Genomic DNA, 20,136 nt, shown 5'->3' with positions numbered 1-20,136 from the left:
TGTTACCAAGGTGGTTGCTAGGGATGCTGCTATCGATATTATTTCTGTTATGTTGTGTAACTGTTTAATGGTGTTATCTTTATTGCTACCCCCTTCTCCGTCAATGTATAGTGTTGGTCCACAGCGCAAACATATTAGTTTAACAAAATCCGCATATAAAGATAGCCTACGTTATTTTCCCCTGTGCAATTCCAGTCTCACATCTCACAGCACATCGTCATTAACAAATACCGGAAACAGACCGAAAACATTAATAAAATAAAATACTTTATTCCGAGTGTGCTTGCTTTTCTCTTTGAAAGTCATCACATAACGGCATTGTAATACACGGTTCGGCTGCATTAAATATTACATATCTGACGTAGTTCTGTATTTATAGAGCCCTGATGAGAAGACTTCTAGACAAACATGAGGAACTGAAAACGTGACGTGGATCATAAATATATCAGCCATTAAACAACATCTTACATTTATTTTCACACAATACGTCTCCTTGCAGTATCAACACTAATTCGGCTGACTTTTATATTTGATCCAATTGGTAGATAGGCTGTATTTACACCATAAAGGTGCACAGCTGATATAAAGGGACACCTAGTGGTTAAAGCATGTTATTGAATTTCATTATTTTTATTATTAGATATGAATAGGATCCCTATAAAGTATATTCATTACTCGTTATTCTCTACTAATAGTTAATTAAAGACTGTATATAATGACTATTTTGCACATCCCTTTTCAAGATTTCAACTATGGTGTAGTTCTGCATTGAATGAAAAACTTGGGTCGCAGGTTCCTCAATAGTGCATTACAAGACATCTATCAATATTTGTGCATACCTCCAGCAATGTTAACTATGTTGAAGCACTTATTTTAACTGATATTATACATATGTATTATACTCTTATAAGATGTATGTAGATATTTCATCTCCGACCTTGTCAGGTATTGAACAATCAATCAATAAAGAACACAGAATTGTTAAATATAAAACACAGAATTTGTGTGATTATACTAAATGATTTACAAATAAACACCACTGCATATTTACAACTGTTACACATGCTGATGTAACGCAAATTTTCCAACTTGGGATCAATAAAGTATATCTTATCTTAAGCTGATCGATGGCTACTGCCATATTTGCAAAATTTGACGCGGTGGACCCGTTCAAATCCAGTTTTGGACAGTCTGCCTTGGTTCCATCCCATTTCAAGTGCTGGTCGAGAATCGGCGTAACCCTCGGAGCACGCTCTCCAATCACAGAGCTTGAGGACTATCACGAGGTTTGTCAAACAGAGCACATGGTGTAGTCCAAACGATAGCTGGGGATTCTGGGTAGTGTAGTGTCTTCTGCCATCCTTTACTCAGAAAAAATATTTGTTTCTCCGAATCGAAGGGGAAAAATACAAAAGCATTGCACACAATTTAAACCAATCAATGTTGTGTAATTAACAAGGATAATCTGGTGTTTTTTAGTCGATGAGTAGTGCACACATCACTGTAAAATCAATCGACAGTAAGAGGAATACTTACTTCCGGGTGTACAATTCTCCGTTATCCAATGGGAATGGACGCTCACATTGCCTTTAAGGGCAGCCGACACAAACGAATGCCGTGCTTCCATGAGCGTCAAATCCCGCCGCAGATGGGAATACATTGCAATCAGTTGAAAGCTATTTGCGTCCCTTTATGACGCTGAAGGAGCCTAGGAGCGTCACAACTGGACGCCACGGACACTGACCAAACGTCGCTCCTGGACGCTTAGGGAGTGAGAGTGTGTTGACTATAGAGATGTGCTCTGAAGCGAGAAGAGGTGTTTGAATGACGCATCTGTCGTGGCGCAAGCTACTTATAGGGGGTGAATTCCCTGACGCTGACGTCAAGATCACCAGCCAATCAGGATTGGCGTAATGAGATTGATGCTTCTGTTTGCTCCGCGATGAGGCGCATCCCATAGTGAGACATCGAACGGAGTGTTATGAATGAGAACTCGGTCCACACAGAATTCAATCCTGTGTTCCTCCGGTACTTTTCTTTGATTTATCCATAGTTCGTTCATCGAGCCGGAGGTCAGGTTATTCGCCTCCAAGAAAGGCGCTCGCGTGGGACCGTAGCAGGATGTGACGCATATTTTAGTTGACCTAATTAAAACCGTTTTGTTTTTTATTTATGTGTCACAGTATCACCTCAAAATAAAAGATACGAAACATTTTCAACCATGCAACAAAATATAAATAGTCCTACAAATACTTTTATTTTATTTCCTTCTTATTTTTGTCTAAGCTCAAGGGAGCCAGAGCAGAGGGCTGAAAGAGCCGCATGCGGCTCTTTACCGTTGCCGGGGTTGCCGACCCCTGACCTAGGGGAAACACTGAAACGTGTATCACAATTAAATCACGGTCATATCTTAATTTTGTTGTAGTTGATTTCTACCACAGTATTTACATGGATATAAGCCCCGCCCCCTCTCCAGCGCGTCCTGTTTGAATTACAGGAGTAAACACTGACAGCTGCGGTGAAACTCCAGCGATTAAAGCAATGCGAATATTCGCATCGCGTCCGGTGTGAACGCAGCAAAATGCATATCAGACAAGAGCGGAGGAAAGGAGGAGAACAACAAAGTGTAAAAAAGTCAAACAAATCTGCATTATTGCCCCGAGCTCTGTCTGCCCGTTTGTTACAACAAAGTGGAGGAGACGAGTCTTCTCCTGTCAGACTGAGAGACTCAGTGAGCTAAAGGACTCTCAGGCCCTTTCTCATTTCATCAAATCCCCCTCCTCGACTCCTCGACTCCTCGGTCCTCAGGTAGTGACCCGGAAATGAATTTCAGCACGCCATGTTGAAGGACATCTCATTTCTCTAAATTCACATCGAGGACCGAGCATCGAGCGTCGAGGAGGCTCTCTGGAGGAGCTATAACCGAGGATACACTGATGGGTCCTCCACGGTCCTCCACGGCTCCTTCGTGGATGCATTTCCGGCAACAGAGATGTTTCAAAGAGTCGTGACGCTCGGCCGGACTTATCTCAGCCAATGACAGCTCTGCATGCATCCCCTGGATATTATTTTATTAACTGCTTTCATCGCGAAGCGATGTTTACAGTGAGAACAGCTGTGAGGTCCATGCAGAAAGCAGAGCAGTGTGTATAATATGTATCACTCGTATAACAGGCCTACTCTCTTTATTTGCTTTAGTTTAGTAGATATCTACAAACAAAGAGTCGATATTTTTCTAAAACCATTTAGTGCTTCACATAATAAAATACACAACGGCTGTAGCCTGTTTTAGGAGCTGTATGTGCGTGTGTGTGTGTGTGGTACAGTGTGTGCGTATGCAGCGGACAGACAGGTCCCAGTTGGTTTTGGTGTCCTCTGCTTACTTTTAATACTTGTAAATAAAACTTTTGGCCCGTAATTTATTTTCCTCATTGTAGCGACCAGAGAGGGGGGGGATATATCCAGTCTCTGATAGTGTTACGTTACTATGAGAGTGCTCTGTTTGATTCTGAAATTGTATATATTTATATAAATATACATATATATATATATATATGTGTGTGTGTGTGTGTGTGTGTGTGTGTGTGTGTGTGTGTGTGTGTGTGTGTGTGTGTCCGCATCTGTAGCCTGTTATTGTCTCATTATACCGCACTGTGAATGAATCAAAGTAAATATATAAGTGGTCATGAACACATCTGTCCATCAGACAGAGGGCTGCTGTGCCTCCTGTCATCATTAATGGACCTCTCTCTCTCTCTTTCTCTCTCACACACACACTAAATGCGCTATTGCCACACACACACACACACACACACACACACACACACACACACACACACACACACACACACACACACACACACACACACACACACACACACACACACACACACACACACACACACACACACACACACAGAGCCGAGCTTGACACAAGCACACGTTTATTTCCATGCAACTCTCTGATTGGACTGGTGTCTTGCCTCTGTTGCATTCACTGAACACGGGAAATTACATTTCTGCCGTCCTCTCTAGTATAGTGTCATAGTGTAATGATGAGGTTCAGGTAAAGCACGGTTAATGTATTATATTATTGAGGGAGAATTGTCCGGGGCTACAGGCCAGGCGACGCCACTGTGGAGCATGCCTACTAATCATGTCTCCTGCAGGTACAATGACAGCTAGGAGGAATGACAGGAGAAATGATTAGAGGTTATACCTTTTGTGACAGAACAGCATGACTGAGATTATTTCAGAGCCTTTTGCACTGTAATCATTCTGTGTGCTTTCTTACTATACGCATACTCAGAACAAAGCGTGTTATTGCAGCCCTCAGGAGGAATACTGGAAAATGAATTTCCTGTGTTGGTCGGGTAATATTTCACTTTTTGTAGGATCAATCCATCTCTTTTTACGTTTGTCAGTTTTTTGGCATAAGTTATGAATGTCGTGTCTTTAATTTATTTGGACTAAGCAGAAAAATGTTACCTTAAATACTAAAAATACTGGAGCCCAAAATACTGGAGGCAGTTTTTAAGATGTGTAACAAGGTTTCTGGATGTGTTAACCAAGTGTAATTTGAATAACTCTAACTACAAGAATTTCAGTCTTTTTAATAAATTCTCCTTTTCAAGCTAATGAGAAAAAAGTCATTTAGCTGCTCTGAGTTGGAGTGTTTGAGGGAGCAGATGTCAGGAGGGAGAGGTGTGAGGAACCGGAGTCTAATGAGCACACATTCACTCCTCACAGCTCGCAGTGTGTGAGCGCTAAATTCTGTTTACATCCAGTCACTGTCAGTTGAGAACCTTGTGTCGGTCCATGCGTTTAGATAAGTTACATTTGAAATGCTCCTCCGACTTGACGTGTTTTAATCCCTGTCAAACTGTCTGGAAATGATCACCACTGCTCACTTTTGACAGGGTTTTCTTATGACAACAGCAAAGAACAAAGTGAGTTGTCAAGAGGTACTTTCACACCGGAGTACTTTTCCCAGGAATAGTTCCGATAGTTCCTGGGATTTTGCGTTCACACCAAAAAGATCTGGAACTAGAACTTTTTTTCGGGAACCTTTTCACCCCTTTTCAGTCCCTGCTAGAGAGGTGGTACTTTCCTGGGGAGAAAAAGGTTCCAATTTCTGTTGGCTGGGCGAATTACAAACCACGCCCCGTAAAACTCCCAAAAGTTTTGTGATGCCGCTATTTTATTTGCTCGCATTAGCATTATTAGCATTAGCCCAGCGCACCAATGGAGAGAGACTAACTTATGGCAACACAAAATAAATGTGGGAGCGGTGGAGTGATGAGGAGGTGTCAGTGCTTCTGGCGATTTACCCGGGGGGCTCCGGGACTTCGGGTGGCGATTTACTGCCACCCGAAGTTGTCAGCCTGCCAGTAAACCCAAAGCAGAAGAAGAGGAAGTGACGTCAGCGGCTTCATTTGCGTAATCCTCTTATTCCGGTGTGAACGTGATCTACTAGGTAGTTCAGGAATTAAGACTTCCGGGAAACTAAGTTCCGGGAACTATTCCTGGGAAAAGTACTTGGTGTGAAAGCGCCTAAGGAAGTCAGATGCAATTTTTCTATGCATTTCTAAAGGTTCCTTTTGTTGTTCAGTAGTTTTTTAACTGGTCTTTGATCTTATATGAGTTTTTGTTATCCTTTTCGTTAAGCAGGGACTGATTTTTTGTTTCTGACAAGTTTAATTAGTTGATTTATTTATTATAAACAAAACACACTGGTGTAGTAAACAATCAGCATGCCATGCAACCTATACTACTTTACAGAACTTCCACAATTAAATATAAAGTCATTATTTAAGGTTACATGTAGTTAGGAAGGATCTGGTTGATTCTTGCTCCAGACTCTATGTAATATGATAGGATTACATATGAGCAGGCACATGCAGAGGATGTAAAGAGGCAGGGGCCCAAAATCATAAAAGGGCACGGTGGCGCTGTTACTAATTAAATACATATTTGCCTGGAATGAGTACTTTTTGTGACAATGTTAAATGGATATTTAAATGTTTGTATTTAAAACAAATCCATGACTTAGGTCAAACACTGGTATAGTCAATTAATGATTGATAAATGTCTCCTTGTGCCTTAGCCAATCGCCATATAGAGTTTTCAACACAGAAGTCCCTTATCCAATCAAAATGCATGTCAGCTAGGTACGGTAAGTCATGCAAGGTACAAAAAAAAAAAGTACAATTGACAAAGGGCAGGTGCTAACCCCCCCCCCCCCCCCCCTGAGGTGTATCTGTGCGAGTGCCTGCCTACAATACCATACATCTTCAGACAGTTCTGTTCAACATACTCATAAACATGTTGATCATAGTTACACATCTGAAGTGCTGCTGTATCAAATACATGCTTTATGAGGAATCTATTATAAGAGTGGCATTTATCCAACACCATGTTGCAATGTAACTAATCACATTTACTCAAGTATTGTACTTGTACTTTACTTGAGTAATTTCATGTTATCCTACTTTATGTACTTTATACTTTTACTCCATTACATTTGTCACAAAGGTATACTCTTTACTCAACTAAATGTATTTTACATATTAAGTGACTAGCTACTAGATTATGGGGTTATTAATACAACATGTAAATGAACTAATACATTGTCATATATTATTTTCACTTTAAACTACCCAGCAGTATATCAAGTAATTCAAATAAACCAACCTTTACCAAGCGCAACATTGAATACATTGAACACGTTAATGCATCAATAAGTTTACTTTCAAAATATTTTTATTAATTTTCTTGTTCAACACAGAAATCCCACAAATTGGCCAAAACAGTGTCACAATGCAGTGAGTTGTGCAAACATGTAGCATTACATAGAAAAAGTGAAGACATTTTATAGAAAACATTTGTTATAAAAAAACAAAAACAAAAAACACCATCAGCAAAGTATTGTGAACAAATAATTATGCCGAAGATGGCCCATCCCTCCCCGTTCCAGTGGATGATCAAACTAATTATATAGCACATTGTCCAGAGTAGAGAATATAATTACTATATGTTATTGTATATTAAAATGGAGTCACACTGTTTTCATGTCAAGGGCCAAGTAACCACATCAAGTTACTTTGGTCTTATTAAAGTAAGCCAAGAAGGGACACCAGGTCTTATAGAATTTCTCATCAGAGCCTCTGATTGAGAAGCGCAGCTTCTCTAAGTTAAGGCAGGACATTATGTCCCGAAGCCATTGATCGCATGTGGCAGCGTCCTTCCATTTAAGTAGAATTGCACGTCTGGCCAGAAGCAAGGAAAAGGCAATCATGTGGCGTTCCGAGGGTGTCAAGTGCAGCACACCTACAGTGGTTGTATCAAACATAGCCACCAGGGGGTCCGGTCCGGGTCTAGTTTTTGATTTAGGATGTTAGACGGTAAGGAAAACGTTAGACGGTAAGGAAAACGTCTACCCAGAATTCCTGTAGGCGGGGGCATAGCCAGTACATATGAAAGAGGGTAGCAACATTGTTTTTACATTTATCGCAAGTAGGGTTCACATCTGGGAAGAAGCTGGACAATTTAGCCTTTGAAAAATGCGCCCTGTGTACTATCTTAACCTGTATAAGGCAGTGTTTTGCACAGAGTGAAGATTTATGAATTGATGTGAGGATTGTGTCCCATAGGTCATCATCCAGGGACTGCCCCAGGTCATGTTCCCAAGCCAACTTAATACTGACCAAGGGTGCCTGAATCAACATGGAGATGTTTCTGTATAAGGTTGACATAGCCTTTTGAGACATTGGGTTAAAGGAGAGGAACATATCAACAGGGTTACTATCCGGTTCCTTAGGAAAACACGGCAAGACAGAACGCACATAGTGCCTAGCCTGTAGATATCGAAATAAATGTGTCTTAGGTAGATTGTATTTCTCTGAAAGTTGGTCGAAAGACATGAAATTACCATTTGTAAACATATCCTTAAATTGACTGATACCCTTCCCGTGCCAGTCCTGAAAGGTGGAGTCATGTCTCGATGGAACGAAAAGATGGTTGGAAGCCACAGGGCTCAGAAGTGAGAAATCTTTATGACCAAAAGACCTCCTAAACTGGACCCACACTTTCAGGGTATGCCGAACAACTGGATTAGCTATTGACTTAGACGAAAATTGACTGAGTGGTGACCCAAGGAGTGCTGGAAGTGAGACATCACCACATGACTCCAGTTCCAAGGATGTCCACGCTGGCCTGTTGGGTTGAAGGTATAAGTGGCGCCAGAAGGTGAGGCAGCGAATATTAGCAGCCCAGTAATAATGGCGAGTGTTGGGGAGGCCCATGCCCCCATCCCTCTTGAGTCGTTGCAGTAGTAGTTTATTAACTCGCGGTTTCTTGTTTTGCCATATACTGTATATGAGGAGAAAACGGAATCTAAGGAAACAAAGAAGGATTTGGGGATGAACACTGGCACCATTTGGAATAGATAAGTGAATTTCGGGAGTATAGTCATTTTAATGGAGTTTATACATCCGGCAAGGGACATTGTGAGAGGAGACCACTGCTGTAGCAACGTTTTCACCTGGCCGAATAAGGTCATGAAGTTTTCTTTAAACAGATCTTTAAATTTTCGTGTAACTGTCACTCCAAGGTAAATAAACTGCTCACGTTCAAGTTTAAATGGCGAGTCTTTGTAGTCTAAATGGAATGCTTCACTATTGATTGGAAACAGAGTACTTTTGTTTAAATTTAGCTTGTAACCAGATATGGAACCAAACTGCTCTAGCAGAGATAATGCTGCTGGCAGAGAGGTTGTTGGGTTTGAAATATATAGCAAAAGGTCATCTGCATACAAAGACACCTCATGCACCGAGCCCCCCCTTGAGATACCGGCAACGTCTGCACTGTTGCGGAGAGCAATCGCTAGCGGTTCAATAGCCAAATTAAAAAGGATTGGACTTAATGGGCAACCTTGGCGTGTTCCACGGCCCAGGGCAAAAGGTTGCGAGAGTGTACGGTTTGTTTGGACTGCGGCAGTGGGAGAAGCATATAATAGATTAACCAAAGATATAAACGATGACCCAAAGCCAATCTTCTCTAAAACTGTAAATAAATACCTCCATTCGACTCTATCAAACGCCTTTTCCGCATCCAAAGCCACAACACATTCTGGGACGTTTCCAGTTGGTGAATATATTATATTAAAGAGACCTCTGACATTAAAGAAGGAGTAGCGGTTTTTAATAAACCCAGTCTGATCGGATGATATTATTAGTGGGATGACACCTTCCAATCTGCGAGCAAGAACCTTGGCTAAGATTTTAGCATCTGTGTTCAGCAATGAGATAGGCCTGTAAGAGGCACATTCGGTAGGGTCTTTCCCTTTTTTAGATATAAGAGTAATTATTGCCTCGTTGAGAGACGGGGGGAGCGAGCCCAGCTGAAAGGATTCGGCCAGAACAGTTGTCAAGTATGGCGAGAGAAGCGTGGAAAACTTCTTAAAAAATTCGGAGGGAAACCCATCTGGTCCGGGGGACTTTACAGATTGCATTGAGGATATAGCTATGGTTATTTCTGCTTGTGTTATACACTGTAAAAAAAAAACTCGTAAAAAAACGGTCAAAGTACTGGCAGCAGCGGCTGCCAAACAAAAACCCTTAAATTAAAGTAAAATACTTTAACTGAAATAAAGTGAATAAGCCATTAATTTACGGGAATTGTCCTTAAAGATTTTACAGGAAAACACTGTAATTTTACAGATTTATACTCTCTTTTTACAGTCAATAACCTTAAATAAAAGTACATCACTCATACTTCTACAGGCAAATACTCAAATTTTATAGATGTATCCTCTCTTTTTACAGTCAATAACATTTAATAAAAGTACAGCACTAATATTTTAACGTGCAAACACTGTAATTTTACAGATTTATCCTCTCTTTTTACAGTCAATAACATTTAATAAAAGTACAGCACTAAAACTTCTACGGGCAAAAAACCCGTAAAAAAACGGTCAAATGACTGGCAGCAGCGGCTGCCAAACAAAAAACATTAAATTAAAGTAAAAATACATTAACTGAAATAAAGTGCAAAAGCAATTAGTATACAGAAATTGTCCTTAAAGATTTTAGAGGAAACTTTCCTCTCCTTTCAAAATCCATTGTCTTAAAATGTTACATTAAAATACCTTAAATAAAGTTCTGATGAGAAAAACAGTTTACATTTTTTTTATTAGATTTGTATGATCAAACACTAAAATAAATACAGAACCTAAAGTTAGAATACTGTTATCTTACAGCTTTTTTCTAACATTTTCCAATCAAACAGGTTCAACAAAATGACATCACAAAATGTTCTGTAGGAAACAATTACTCTGAAAACTTAAAATGAGTGCTGTCAAAATTATCGCGTTAACGGCGGTAATTAATTTTTTTAATTAATTGCGTTAAAATATTTAACGCATTTAACGCATGTGCAGAATGGCCCGCCCCATACGTGCCACCAGTGGCAGCGCCAGGGTATGGCTGGGGTAGGCTACACCCATACCAAGAAATGGCTTAGCCCCACCATGAAAAATGATGTTAAAGTAAGCAAAATAAAGTCTGCCAACTCGCGGAGTAAATTGCACAGACAGCAGTTAGTAAGATTGATTTCAGTAGCCACGGTTTTGAAAACTTTTGTCACGTAGTGATCGTCTTCTCAATAGAACATCTTTGATAACGGCGTGGTGTTGTTGCAGGAAGTCCCGACGGAGAATACTTTTGCTGTAGTACAGGGGTGCACATAACTGGTACGCAGATTATGTGCGTAATCTGAAATGCGTACCGTCACTTGTGTCACAAAGCGCATTTGCTTACCGACGTACTTGTGAAGCTTTTCCAGAAGGCGGTTAGATCACCGGACGAGAGTCGGTCTCCGTGTGCACAGACAGGGCTGCTGTTAACGTCGGTCTGTACAACGGAATTGTGCCCAAACTACGCCAACCGGCTGCGGAGGGAGACTCCCCCCCCCCTTCACTGGAGAACTGCGCTAAAACAGCTGATCACAACGTTCACACTTTGTGGTCACGAAGTACTCCACTAGCCGCCCCTGTAGGATAATGAATATTGGCTGCAAAAAACTTGAGGCCCAATCATGTTTCCTTTGTCCATTCTGCGCTACTGTAGACGTGGCAGTGCAACCTAGAGGACAAACCGATCAGAATCAGAAACGGGTTTATTGCCAGGTAGGTTCACACGTACGAGGAATTTGACTAGGTGTCGTGCACCACGACACCTGGACACACGACATACAAATAAAAAAAATTAAAAAGTACACAGATAGCGAACTATATTAAGAACACTGTAATAAAAATATAGTAAGATAGAAATAAAATAAAGCAGTAACTTACATCGAAATAGAATGCAATAAATTATAGAATATAAAATATGTGCAGTAAGCAATATTTAAACATTGCATTATTTACCATCCTGTGATCTCCATTATGTAATGCATAGAGTCTGCGTTGTGGCTGAGGTAAAGTGTCAGTGGGGGGGGGGTCCTTGTTGAGGTGGCGAGAGGTTCTGGTCCTGATGGAGAGAGGTTCTGGTCCTGATGGAGAGAGGTGTTGGTCCTGATGGAGAGAGGTGTTGGCCTGATGGAGAGAGGTTTTGGTCCTGATGGAGAGAGGTTCTGGTCCTGATGGAGAGAGGTTCTGGTCCTAATGTGGAGAGGTTTTGGTCCTGATGGAGAGGTTTTGGTCCTGATGGAGAGAGGTTCTGGTCCTGATGGAGAGAGGTTCTGGTCCTAATGGAGAGAGGTGTTGGTCCTGATGGAGAGAGGTTTTGGTCCTGATGGAGAGAGGTTTTGGTCCTGATGGAGAGAGGTTTTGGTCCTGATGGAGAGAGGTTCTGGTCCTGATGGAGAGAGGTTCTGGTCCTAATGGAGAGAGGTGTTGGTCCTGATGGAGAGAGGTTCTGGTCCTGAGGGAGAGAGGTTCTGGTCCTGATGGAGCGCAGCCTCCAGCCAGAGTGTTGTGTTGAAGGCAGAGCTGAAGTCCACAAACAGGATTCTGGCGTAGGTTCCTGCTGTGTCCAGATGCTGGAGGAGGAAGTGAAGTGATAACTATTAGTAAACCATAATGATGGATGTTATTATCAGCAGCTGCCAATAGATCCCCTACATCTTGTATGATGGACCTTTGAAGCACAAGCACGCACTATTGTGGGAACAATCAAACGCACCCTCCCAGGCACTGCGTGTTAGCGAAGTACAACTGGGATTTCGAAGAGGAAGATATGCTTGGTCAATTCTTAATAAAAAATAAAAACCAACAAATTGAGCACTTGAGTTTTCATTAGCAGCGCCTAGCTACAGCTGCGGAGCTTTAGTAAATACCGCTAACAGTCTATTTCCTTAAAATGGTACATATCGCTGAATCTATATTTTTATCTTCAGGTGATGAAATCTGCATAATGTTCCTGTACAATAAGATTCGAGCATTTTGTAATACAGTGAGGAAATTCAAGACCAGTAAATATTGATTGATTAAACAACACTAAATAAAATGTTAGTGTTTTCTTCAAACTCAGACTCTCTGCTGCGGCTGTACCTTAAAGACAAAACAATTGTCTGATGATCTTTGTTGAACAAGGTCTGATTGTCCTGTACATGTACAATGTGGGGTATTTTTAAATACTTTACTAAACCACATTCAATATTATGTTAGACACAAGTTAGTTATTACTCACATATCAAAGTATTTTCATCTGCAAGAATAGCTGGGTGCTGCCTGGAGAGACTGATGAGAGGGACACAGGCTGGCGTTAGCAGCTTTCCACACAAAACCATCACATCTTCTCTTCCATAGTCTTTGCTGTCCACTGGTGCTCTGTCAAAAGAGTGAACATCACAGCTGTCACGTTAACCCTTTGTTACACAACATACAACCAACATGTGTCAAAAGTGACCCGAATTAGTTTTAATTGTAAATATCTTTGCAATAAATTACTTTAACCATTCAGGATCCCAGGTATTCCTCAATTAACATGTTTTGGATCAACACCAATTCTAAATTTGTATTTGTCCCTTTCTTACTTTTTGAATAAAAATCATGTTTGTATCACTACACTTCTAAGGCACAACATGGGTCAAACATTACCCGTATTCTTTTGCTATGTTATTTCATGCATGGCTGAGTGTTTCTTTACTATACATTTTCAAAAATAATTAATTTTAGCAGTGATTTGGACCAAGCATGTATGATGTAGTAATACAAAAAGTATTTTAGTTCACAGTGTGACATTAGCTAGTCATGTTAGCGTGTAATATATAGAGCAGAGCTAACTAGCAAATTAGCCGAACGTTAGCGGTTAGCTGTTTATGCTATGCTAGCTGTTGGCTACTGAACATTAACAAACTAGATTCCGCTGTAAGAAAGCTGTGAAACTTTACATTAAACTTGGCGACAACACTGTGATACCCCACCGCATGTTTATGTGTAATTCTCCCGTGTTGGAGACGAGAGGGTGACGGGGCAGCACTGCAATAAACTGTAAACTAACGTTAGCAGCCGCATGTTAAGCCGGGTTTCCCGGGCGCAACATCTTGCAAGAAACAGCATCTCAGGGATTCTTAACATTTAACAACCTATTAATTATGCATACCAACTTAACGGGAAGAAACTCAGCTAACTAGAAGAAGAAACGTAACCTTAAATACAAAATAAAACATTCACAAACTAAGTAAGGATTATCTAAATACATGTTTAACTCCATTACAGTTGCAGGACTCACCAGATCTCAAGTCTTCTGTTCTTTGTTGACGTCCCGATGCTCATATTTAACGTGTAGATGTAAAACGATCCCGATATGAATCCATAAACTCCTGTAACAGACACACAGATAGCTGTAGCTCCAGCAGGAGGAGACCCGCTCAAACTGACTTGGATGTTTCAAATGTGAACGACAGGCGCGGACAGTTCTCATTGGCAGGTTTCTTCGATTATGTTTATATTAACCAATCAGGAGTGTTGTGGACTCATTCCAAACATGCCTGACTTGTCTGCCGTGTTTTGGCTGAATTCTATTTCAAGTGCCGTAGCTCTGGCTGTCGGCCAGAATCCGAAAACCATACATTATACTGTAAAACTAAGGTTTATTACTGTAAATTGACCAATGGAAAAAAAACACAGCAACAGAACACATAAATAAAACAAGGATAACTGTGACTTATTGTTGAGTAAATAACAGTGTGTGTTTTAAACCTTGGTCCTCCCTGCAGAGATTTCTCCACTTTCTATGATTTTTTTTTTAATGATATTGTCAACTGTAGATGTTTACAATATAGTAAGTTAGGAATTTCATGAAAACATATTTATTTACTTTTGTTTCAACATTGGATATTTTGTGTTTTTGTTGGATTCAATCGAATATTGAGAAAATGATTTATGTAAAAATGTTTTACTTACATTTTACGTTTTTTTTATTTTACGCTTTTCTTTACCTTAAAATTACAAAGAACATCTTAAAGTCTTATAATAGTAATACACTTTTATATTACGAGTTACATATTTAATTACAGATAAAAACATTTTATTTTACGTACATCTGCATGTATTTTCTGAAAGTGCAAAAATACTGTAAATATTATATAGTAAATTTACAGTAAAAAAAAGACGAAATAAACGTTATTTGTTGTTATTGTCAAAATACTTCAAATAATGTTTTGGGTTGTTAATTTATAGTTAATATCTGTCATTTTACAGGATTTTGCAAGTTATTTAAAAAAACATGATAATTACTATACAAATACAGTTATTTCCTGTAAAATTACGATCTTTTTTTACAGTGTAGGTGCCTCCATGGCCTTTGACAAATCCGGGGGAATAGTTGGAATGGGCAGAGAGTCAAGAAAACTCTTGATTTTTGGATCGTCCCCATCAAATTGGGAGGAGTCCAGATGAGAATAGAAGTCCTTGAATGCAGTATGTGTCTTATTTTAGCAGAATGTTTTGAGTCTGGTGAGTAGTAAGTAGGTCAAATTTAGTTTTGAGTTCCAGTCTAGTGTTATATAGCTCAGGGGTCGGGGTCAGAGCGTATTGTGCATCAGTTCCAGAAATGTTGGATAACAGGTCTGAATGTTCCCTTTGGGACTTTCGCCTTTTGTTAACGGTGAATGAAATTATTTGTCCTCTTAGGTAAGCTTTAAGTGATGCATCAATAAGTTTAATACAATAATATAAAATATGTGCTGCTTAAATGGGTCATTCTGCATAACAAGTCATTTTACTTTTGTAATTTAAACTATGTTGTAATTCAAATACTTGTTTAGTCTTACATCTTAGTATGTACAGTTTTGAATTCAGGACTTTTAACTGAGTATTTATACACTGTAGTATTACTACTTAGTTATGTAAAGAAACTACTAAGTACTTTTTCCACTTCTGTCCAACACCCAGCTAGGAAGAGACTCTAATTTCCTCTGACCGGTAGTATTGATGATAAGACTATTTGTGTCAGACCATTCTATTATCCAGTCAACATTACACTGGTTCTCTGTGGGGTCCTTGCTGTCATCCTGTCAGCAGAAGAGACTGGGTGGCTCATTGGTGTGGTGATGTTATCACAGCTAAGGTGAGCTCAGGTGGGGTACATCATAAATGCTGAGTGGAGAGGATGTGTAATTTACCTTGACTAGCTGTATTGTCTTTAAGAGAAATACGTTTTACAGTGAATCAGTTAAGACTGGTTTAGGGTGAATCTTCTGCCTCCTTCAAGCTCTATAATGTAGACGTTCCTCCTAAATGAGATCCATTAATCTCTCTTTTTTCTCTCTGTTCTTAGGCACAGATTTTTATTCATAATGACTTTGAAACAACTTGTCTATGATGAATAATACATGAGCCTGAGAGATTGTTCTATAGAGAGGTGAGATTAGGCTAATATTTGCATTGGCCACTCCAGGGCAAGGCTCAGAGACAGTCTGATTGTCTCTGCTATAGCTGTCTCACTGCATATAGATCCAGAATTATGCTATATCATTAATTGCACTCAACTTGCAATCTTCAAGATATGTCTAGTCCTTAATAAAGGCATGTCATACTCTTATTACTCTTATGGTTAACTGCGTTTACTTTTAACATGTGAATATATAATGATTATATGTCTTGGCAAACTACCTAGATTATATGTAACCTTGGCTATCAATCTTCCCATGCTACGTGATGGTAGTGGTCCAGTCAAACACACATTAACACACCATCCACAATAAGACAACACATTTTAACACACAAAACAGCTCAGCTCAAGTAGTTAGGATAAAGTATGAAATCCTGCATGATCAGACATATTAAATTCCAAGATAAAATCCTCAACTTTGCTTCTCTCTTTGAAATGTGTACACTTCCTACACTCTAAAAACAAATGCCTTGGCTCAACAAAGAAAATCAACGCAACAGTTTGCATCGATGTTTATTGAGTTAAGACAACTTCTAATGAAATTGTCTTAAAGCAACAAAGTTATTTGAGTTAGGGGAGAAGGCTTTTCCTCTACAATCAGAGGTGTTTTTAATTACCACTTACTTAATAATTGGTAGCATAAACACAAGTTTTGAAGTTGATTACTCAAAAGATTAAGTTGTTCCGACTAGTTTTACCACATGATTTAAAAGGAATTTTAAGTTGTATGTACTTAATTACCATCATTGTGAACACACGTTTTTAAGTTGACAACCATTTATAAATGAAGTTGCTCCAAATATATTGTGCTCAATAGTTTTTTTTCTTAGCTTTTTCATGTTTTTGCCTTTAAAGAAAGAAATTAATTGATTCCACAACAAAAATATTAGGCAATTCACTTTTTATTTTGAACTGCAGTTGTTTATTTCAACACATGATGTTTCAATCAGGAGAGAATTCATTTTGTTTGAACATTTATTGACACATGTCATATGATAAGGTGCATGGACACCTGAAATCACAGCTGACTGCAGGAGAGAGGAGAACCATGTTATAGTTTGGCTGCAGCTCGCTGATTGGCTGCTGGAGAATGCTGATTGGCTGCTGGAGAATGAGGTGAAATGTAATAGGTTAAAGAGAACGCCTGTGATGAGCTGATTATATGCAGCTGCGGAGTGAATGTATGTACACCCAGTCTTCCTGAAAGAACTTGCGCTGAGCTTCATTTCAATCTTGAAAAAAAAGATAAATAACACAAATTTAAATTGCCCCACAAATAATAAATAAACACATTAGCCATATTACCATGGGACATGGGGACACAGCAAATAAATGCTGCCATCACAACGAAGTTAGAGGCCTTTGCATATTTAAAACCAGTGCCAATGTAAAATCTGTAAAGTTGTTTTAAAACTACAGAAACAAACTCTCAATGGCCATCAGTCTGCAGATCACACACATCCATTTTACAAAAGATGTAACAAAGATGTCATTATTTCAAACAGTATGAACACATTTAACGCAGAATGCTTGCTCATTCATTCATGGTTGCCATCGTATGGTCAGATCCTGAGGTGGACCGGTCACTGATGAAGGCGATATTCATGTCCATTTGAAGCACATTAAATAATAGGTTAGCGCATAAGAGATAATGAATTAGGTAATTGCATACTTTTTAAACTCTTAGCTAATTCAGAGCCATTATTACCAGCTGCTAAAGCAACGCTGGTATTGTTTTCATCTATTGAGTCTGCATGTGTGTGTCGTCATGGCAATGTGGTCCTGAAGACACACAGAGGTGGTTTTGAGTACTTTGCCTAGTGTTTAAATGCATGTGGACAGATTTTGTCAATCACAACCGTGCAAGTTTTAGTGTATCTTCTCATATTTTGTGCAGGTTCCATACATTATGTGAACTGGAGCAGAAGAGCAGAAGCCACTTTTCAAATGTTACACAATCCTTTTCCCATGCCATTGCTGTCAACACTTATCCATGCTGAACGTTGCTAAGATATTATTGATTGGGGTGTGGCCAAAAGTGCAATAAGCTTCAAAATGTAACTGATAGAGAGCAGTGCTTTTGTCCTGTGACACTGTGCCCGTGGATTTTATTTTATTTCAAGATTTTTAATTACGTCGCTAAACTCCTTGAAAAGGTCCTCTTCCTTTTCTCCAAGGTACACGACAAGGCAGCGGATGGCTATAGTTCTCTGCGTACTTCAATTGTATTGTGCTATTTTTGAAAAAGGAAAAAAAGAGAAATGACCTAAATGAATATATTCTGAATGGGTGACTGCCAACAACTTGCATTTCAATGACGACTCTAAATAACAATCCTACCTCAAGAAGCATCCTTGATCTGCTTCACGAGATTCATTTTGAATAAAAAGCGATATCACAATAGTAACCAAAGTATTTGTACTCTCACAGTAGCCTCTACTACTTTGTATCCTCTCACAGAACTATTCACAGTTCAAAGGCTGCTAATGTTGGTCAAACAGCAATTTGCCATACAGTGCAACTACAAGGCTATCTACTGTATTTGAATGACAACAGATGACACTCACCTTAAAATGTCCTTTGTATATTTCTATTTGTCTTAACTGTGGGAACTTGTCCAGGCATGTTAAGTGGGAGTGGACTTGAAACCCTTAACTCAAGGTGTAGAACAATGAAGTTATCAAGCCAATTGCATTACTTACTACAACTTGAATTTAGTTTTAAGTCAATTAACGCAGAAATCAGAGTTCAAATTACACACAATATTAAGTTGATGTAATTACCAACATTATTACGTCAACACAACTTATACATTAATGTTTGCAACTTCAAATGTTTATCTAAATCAATTAACTCACATTTTTATCTTGCAACCATGCATTTAATTAAGTGGAGGTGAAAGGTCGCCTGAATTCGTTTTTAGAGTGCACACGCTGAGTGTGATTTTATCATTTAACTTTACATTAAACATTTCTTCCTGCAGCCATTCAGAAAAGGTCCATCTTTTATCATCACAGCAGGTTTACAGTGACTTATAAGAACTTATTCTGTCTTTGACCGAGTAAAATATGTGAGTTTTAATAAATGCCTATTTTAATAACCAATAATGCTTTAATGAAATGTCCACATTGATTGTCCCTTTTTCAGTCCCACTGGAAGAAGGCCTAATGGTATCACTGAAACACCAAATAGCGGTGATGCCGAGTGTATAGAGTGTTTCAATTATTCTTTTATCCCAATAAGGAGAGAGCTTGCTAGAGTAAAAGCATTGTACCCAACTTCTTTTTTTACAGCGCTCTGGCTGGTATATATATAAGTCTGACATTTCAGAAAAGCGCTGGTGTCATCATTGTCTGTTGTATGGAAAACTCTGGTCAGTGATAATGGTCAAAGCTAATTGACAGTAGCCCAAGTACACTGAAAAAACTGAACCGTTGACTTTAATTAAATGTATCATGTCAACAGATTTCACATAACTAAATTATATTATTGCTTTCAGCTAACCTAATACAGTTAAGTAAAGTCTGTTGACATAATACATTTAATTAAAGTCAACATTTCAGTTTTTTCAGTGTAGAATAGATCATAAAAACCAAAGGGGATATGTTATTCTGAAATAAAATGTTAAGATATTGTTGTAAAAGAAACAAAACCCATGAACACACTTTTGATGAAGCACTGTTTTGAAGTACTCTCAAGTGCCCCAAAGCAGCTTTTTTTTTTGCAAGAGAAAAAAACGCTATCTGGAAATATGGCTTGACTGAAAAGTAGTCATACTCGAGGCAAGAAATATACGGAGAGTCTGCCTGATTCACAGCCGCCATGCAGCATGTAAACGCAGGAGCTTTCACACGCCTGCTGGGAAGGCATGAGAGTGAGACATATCCGTTCCCTTTGCCAGGCATGGCCTTGAATAGCAATGAAGGTGGCACAGGGACGTGACATTCATCAACACCCACGCACACACATGCAAACTTCCTCATACCTAAGCACCCTGCTTCAAACTGCCTGATCTGCGTTGATAATCGACCCTCTAATGTGCTCAGACGTTGGGTGTAAATTATGGAGGGTTATGTAACTGAAAATGACTCCATCTGTCTCTATTGTGCCAAGCATTACAGAGTTAATATGCCAGAAAAGGGCATCATTTCCATCCCTGCCCAGAGTCTTAACTCTCCCCGTGAGACAATCAGCATTTTCATGATGTCCTCCTCCAGATGAGTCTAGACCAGTACAGAGG

General features: G+C 39.3%; 1 protein-coding gene across 1 annotated transcript in view; it reads left to right on the top strand.

Moving 5' to 3' along the window:
- Positions 1 to 20,136, top strand: part of LOC117555642 (calcium-binding protein 8) — a 205,643-nt gene that overhangs the window by 116,164 nt on the left and 69,343 nt on the right. The window lies entirely within an intron of this gene.

This window comes from Gymnodraco acuticeps, unplaced genomic scaffold, assembly GCF_902827175.1.
Source record: "Gymnodraco acuticeps unplaced genomic scaffold, fGymAcu1.1, whole genome shotgun sequence".
NCBI lineage: Eukaryota > Metazoa > Chordata > Actinopteri > Perciformes > Bathydraconidae > Gymnodraco > Gymnodraco acuticeps.
This window is presented reverse-complemented; position numbering and strand designations above follow the sequence as displayed.